This window comes from Acomys minous, assembly GCF_964271855.1.
Source record: "Acomys minous genome assembly, chromosome: 3".
NCBI classification, from domain to species: Eukaryota; Metazoa; Chordata; class Mammalia; order Rodentia; family Muridae; genus Acomys; species Acomys minous.
Genome location: NC_140485.1, coordinates 13,651,157 through 13,657,118, shown reverse-complemented (window position 1 = coordinate 13,657,118; position 5,962 = coordinate 13,651,157). Strand labels below are relative to the sequence as shown.

The 5,962-nt window shown below is 42.2% G+C and overlaps 1 long non-coding RNA gene across 1 annotated transcript; it reads left to right on the top strand.

Annotated features, from left to right (window-relative positions):
* The first annotated feature begins 472 nt into the window (after window positions 1-472).
* LOC311595168 lies at window positions 473-1,929 on the top strand. Its single transcript, XR_014778340.1, has 3 exons — window positions 473-564; window positions 1,141-1,288; window positions 1,784-1,929. It is a non-coding gene; the product is annotated as an uncharacterized lncRNA (long non-coding RNA).
* The last annotated feature ends 4,033 nt before the right edge of the window (window positions 1,930-5,962 follow it).

The following is a 5,962-nucleotide window of genomic DNA, read 5'->3' as shown; positions in this document are numbered from 1 at the left end:
CTTGAGTATAAAATGTCCCCATAGGCTCATGCATTCAACATTTGATTTCTATTTGGTGATGCTATTTTGGAATGTTCTGGAAACTTTAGGAGGTGGGACCTAGTTGGAGAAAGTGAGTCATAGTAAACATGCCTTTGATGGTAATCCTGATCTCTAGTGCCTTTCTCACTCTCTCTGCTAGTGTCTTCCTTGAGGGAAAAAACTGTCTATTTTATACAGTCCTGCTCCAACTGCCATGATGTCTGGCCAAAACATATAGGACAGAACCCTCTGAGAGCCAAAATAAAACTTCTTTCCTGGGGTGGTTTGAACGAGAATGGCCCATAGGCTCATATGTGTGTGTGTTTTGTGTCCAATTGGTAGACTGTTGGGAAGGGCTGGGAGGTGTGGCCTTGTTGAAGGGGGTGTGTCTCTAGGGATAGATGCCCTAACCTCCCCCATCACCTCTTTACCAGGTACTGTGGATCAAAATGTAACACTCTCAGCTATTGCTTCAGCCCTGTGCCTGCCTTGTGCCACCATGCTTCCAGTTTTGATGATCACGGACTTTAACCCTCTGGAACTGTAAGCAATCTCCCAATTAGTGCTTCCTTTTGTATGAGATGCCTTGGTCACGATAGCTCTTTGCAGCAAACAAAAGACACCCCTCTTGTTTATGTTAGACCCCTTTAAGCTTTCTTTGCAGCTGAATGGACAAAGGATACAGGGTGGCAAATGAGGTCTGAGCAGGAAAACATTATTGTCTACTGCGATACAAAAATGACACATCCGTGTACATCTTTTCCTGGTCCACAAACAAAGCCTTTCTCCATAAAGAGCACATAGCCGCGGGCGGGGGGGCATAGAATAAAGGTATGCACAGATGTAGAGAGGCACTGGGAGAGAAGTAGACTGCTGGCCAAAGTTTAGGCAGAAGAACGTGGAGGACTCATACACAAATCTCTAGCTCCTAAATAAGACACTGGGTGGGAACTCCACAACGGGAAGAAGTGGAAGTCCTAGGCAGCCGAGTAGCCTCACAATATGGTTTCTGTTCAACAAATCCTTCAAGAAAAAGCTTGGCAGCCTAGGGGCTAATTCTATGGGTTTCCCTTTCCTTTTTCTGCGGGCTGCACATTCTCCAAGTTTGTTCTCTCCCAGGAAATCAAAGAGGCCTTCTGTTCCGTCAGATGACAAACATCTCATTTTCTTGGCCCCAACTCAACAACAAACAGATGCCAGACCGCCAGGCTTCATAAATGAGCGAATCCAAAAACCCAGAAAAATCCTTGCCAAGGCTAAAGAGGAGGTGGGTGTTTTCAGCTATCTGTTTAGCATTTCAAAGTTAATTACATTTATTTCCCTTATCATCGTTTTCTGGTTCTAAAGAAACTTCCATAAAGGAAAGATAGAGTTTCCTTTAAATGCTCTCACTAATAGTTAATAATTTGTCTTCAGGGGGAAAATTCTGAAATCTCCTTTATACTAAAATTGTGTGATATTTTCTAACTGTGGAAGGTAAGTAGCTAAGGAAACACGCACAATATATTCTATTCATGACTTTGAATTAAAATAATTTTAAAAGCCAAAGTGTATTAGCAAGGAGTAAAAGACACTGTCTAGACAGCATTCTCCAGGCAGAATACACAGTGACGGGCACAGCTGGATGCCTTGCCCTCTGAGCAATGAGCAGTGATAGACAGCTGGGAGCTGCAGGAGCACAGGAGATGGCTGGGGACTGCCCAGGTCCTGATGGAGCAGAAGAGCAAGTCCCACAGCAGTCTGTCTTTGTTTGCCTCTCTAGGTTGATATCTGGCACACGAGGCGGCAACCAGCCCCAGATCACTGCAACTGCGAGGTTTATGGAGCATATTTGTCCCTCAGTTTTGGATGCAGGCTCAGTAGGTGACAAGCGAAGCTCCTTGCCTGGCTTCCAAAACTGCTCAGCTACAGTTCTGTTCACACTAGTAAATTCTAACTCCATTCTTCTAGTTTCGCCCGTCTTTTTCTCATCTCTTCCTCACAGGCCATGGCCTATCCATTAACCAATGCTGCTAACATTCTTTTAGCCCCTGAACTGGGCCATTCCTTTCACCAACTGTGGTTTCAGTGTTCCCATCTGGGAGCTCTTTTGTGAAAGATAACCCTTAAGCTAATAGGCTGATAATATTTGGGGGAGTAGACCATTGATAGGTGACTGTTTCTTTGTGGCGCTGCCCTCATGGATGGCTTACTTAATCCATCAATGGATTGTTTATTTATTAAGGGAATGCCTTTGTTATGAATGTGCCCTTCTGGAATATTTGCTATCTCAACATGTGACACCCTCTACCACGTCATGTTGTGAAGAGTGTCTCCCTCAGCATCCCCAATGGTTCTTCTTCTTGAGAAGCCCTTGGTTCACAGTATGGGAGTGATCCTTTGTAAAACACAGTGTTGTCAAAACTTTTCAATGACTTCCACCTCACTCAAAGTGAAGCTCAAGACATTGCTAATAAAACACCTACCAGGCCCCCCCACATATAAACTACACGGCCCTTTCACCTTTCTTGCCTTTCTAGAATCTCCAGGCATGGTCTCACCTTCTATTCCCTCCCAGCAGGGCTGACACTGACACTTCAAATAAATCTTCACTCATAAGTTGCCCTCTTGTGTGGTCTCTGTACCTGAGCAAAAGTCCCTGTCTTCGTCCTCACCTTTTATCATACTAAAATATTCCTTGTCTAGGGTGTGTTCCCCTGAAGAATTCAGGCGCCATAAGAACAATGTCTTTTGCCTCACGCATTCACAGGATGGTGCCCACTGCCCAGCAAAGTGTCCCTGACTCATTAGTGACCAGATAAAGGTTTACAGGAACCTTGTAACCTGATAACTTGACAGCGGTACATGAAACTGGGAGAATAGACAATCAGCAAGGCAGACAAGGTCTTAGGATCCAGGATTGTAAGTCCAGTACAATTGCCACTAGTCATAAGAACCCATTTAAATTTAAATTCGTTAAAATTAAGTAGGATAGTAGAATCAGATTTTCAGTGATGTCAACCATACTGCAAGTGCTCAACGGTCTCGCTGGATGTAGCTTTCTACTTAGATGTTTCCATCAACAAAGCTAGTTCCAATGATAGAGAGTTCTGTCTCTGACACTGTAGCCTTCGTCTACTCCATTTCCCTTATGAAAGCACTGGGACTCAAGGACTTGGACAAAAAAAAAGTTCATACAGCTGGTCAAGGACAAACCCAGTTCCTCTGATTGCACATATTGTGGTGGATAAACAGGATGATGTCATGCTATGGATTTCCTTACAACACATCAGGGTAGGAAACAAGCAACCAAAAAAAGCAAATTTCTCTCTTTGCTTCAATGTGTGAATACAGTCAGTTACAAAAGAAAAGAAAAGAAAAAAAAGAAAAGAAAAAGAAAAAGACAAAAAGGCAACAGTGTGGTTCGTATCTATCTCTTTCCTCCTGCCTTCCATCTGAAACCCTTTTCCTTTGGACATTTTTTTTTCCTGTATGAGGATTGTTGAAATGTAGATCTTAATTCCTTTTTAGGAGCTGAAAAAAATATGGTGACTATTTTTCCTCCTTTATCTTGCAGCTGGGAGATAAGTTGGTGAGCATCCTCGGCTAATCCAAGAAGTTATCAAAGGGAACTTCAAGCACAGTAAGGGACGCAGCAGCCACTCCTGTCCCCCTAGGCCGCTGTCAATGTGGACCAGTGCTTGGACTCACCTTGTTTTCTATTCTTTTTTACTTTATAGCTTGTTTGTTTGGAGGGAGGCTCTTACCAGACGTTTCTTGGATTCACAATCCTTCTGTCTCAGTCTTCACAGCACTGAAAGTAAGAGCACAAGCTGTCAGGTCTAGCTTCCTGGCCATTTTAACATTCCATCTGCCACCCTTACCATCTGAATGGGCAATCTCTTACTGCGAAATGATCTTTTTTTTCAAGTCAAATAATCCAGAGTTTACTTCAATCATTTGCAGCTAAAAAGCCCACCCGATAAAAGGCACTCATCCTATTAAAATTAATTTTATTTTATAAGGGAGATAAAAACTGTTTTTCCCTTAAGCCTCCCCTCCCCTGCCACTCCTCCCCACACCCCCACCTCAGTTCCCACCACTACTCTTCTATCTCCTGCCCTCCTTTAAAATCCCTCTCCAAAGGCCTCTTTCTAGATCCCTGGCTTCTACACATACTCCAATTTAAACCCAGATCTACCTATGAGAGAGAACACGTAACACCGCTCTTGCTGAGACCAGTCACCCCACTCCGCTTGATTTTTGTCTCAAGTTCTAGCCATTTACCTGCAGATTCCACAGCTTCTGTTTTGTTTATGGTTGGCTCAGAATTCCGTTGTGAGCCTAAAGAGATGGCTCAGCCATTAAAGGCTAGGCTCACAACCAAAAGTCCACTGTGTGTGTATACCGTACTTTCTTTACACTTCTATCAGCTAATAGATATTTACTCTGGTTCCATTCCCTCCCTGTTGCGAAGATAGCAGCAATGAACTTGGGTGAGCAAGTCTGGTGGATGTAGAGTCCTCTGGGTATATGGCCATGTGTGGTATAGCATGATCATATGGTAGATCCATATGTAGCTTTTTAAGGAAACTCCACACTGATTCCCATAATTATTACACTAGTTATAGTCTCGTCAATGGTAAATACATGTCCCTCTTTATCCACATCCTCACGAGCATCAGTTTTCTTGATCTTTGCCATTCTGGCTGGAGTATTGCATTTCCCTGATGGCTGAGGTACTGAAAAGTTTTCAAAAACTGTTCTTAGCTCTTTGTATTTCTTTCGAGAGAGTCAGTTCCACAGTCTACTTTTTAATTGGATTGTTTGTTTTCATGATGTATAGGGTATGTCTTTGTTTTTTTTTTCTCCCCCTATCCTCACGTAGATCCTTGTATATTCTAGATAATAGTCCTCTGTAGAGCTGGAAAAAAAATTTCCCATTCTATAGGATGCCTCTTTACTTAATTGATGGCTCCCTTTGCTGTAAGACTTTTTAGTTGCATGAATTCCCACTTGTTGATTATTGGTTGCTTCTTCCTTGTGTTACAGGAATCTTAGTAAAAGTCCTTAAGTGCATCTATAAATTGAAGCAAGCACCCTTTTCCCTCTAGAAGATTCAGAGTCTCTTGTCACATATTGAGGTCCTTACAGTATTTGGAGTTGAGTTTTGAGGTGTAGGGCAGGGAATGGGGAGTGGCATCAGAGATAAAGATCAAATTTCATTCTTCTACAGAGGCTATCAGGTTTTTCCAGCACAATTTGTTAAAAATACTATCTTTCCCTAGTGGGTATTTTTGCCAAAAGCTATGTGTTTTGGAGTGTAGAATTATATCTGGGCCATTTCTTCTATTTTATTGAACCATGTGCCTATTCTGAAAAAGTATGGTAAGAAACATTAAATACTAGTCTGTTTTATCTGTCACTGTAAAACTTGTTGGTGATAAGGAATTCAAATCTTTTATCTCCTCTAACTTATAAAACATTTATGAATATGTTTTAATCCCTACCACAATACAGTCTAACTTCTGCTTACGTGAAATCTTCCTGTATTCCCAGTTCTTGATGGCCTAGAGCAATGACCCTTCCCTCTTTCCTTCATTGTCTTTATCCCATTTTTTAAAAAAACGTAGCCAATCAAGAAAAACCGTGAGATTGGAACCTAGCTAATGGGGGAAAGCCACAGTCACTCCATTTGCTAGAACAAAAAACCAAGTGTGCTTCTTGACCTGTGAGTTTGAAAGTGAAAAGCAGAACAGGGAGATTTAATCAATAAAGCAATGTTAAGAAGAGGGACAAAGAGATCCAGAGAGACGCCTCCACAGTCCTAACAGGAGGGTAAGGGTTAAATAGAAACTAAGAGATGTGTGTAACTAGTGATCAAGCAAAGGTATGCTCTTCCACCTACTCTTGTCTTAGCTCCGTTCTCTCCTGCAAGGTCATCACACAACTTGTAAATCTT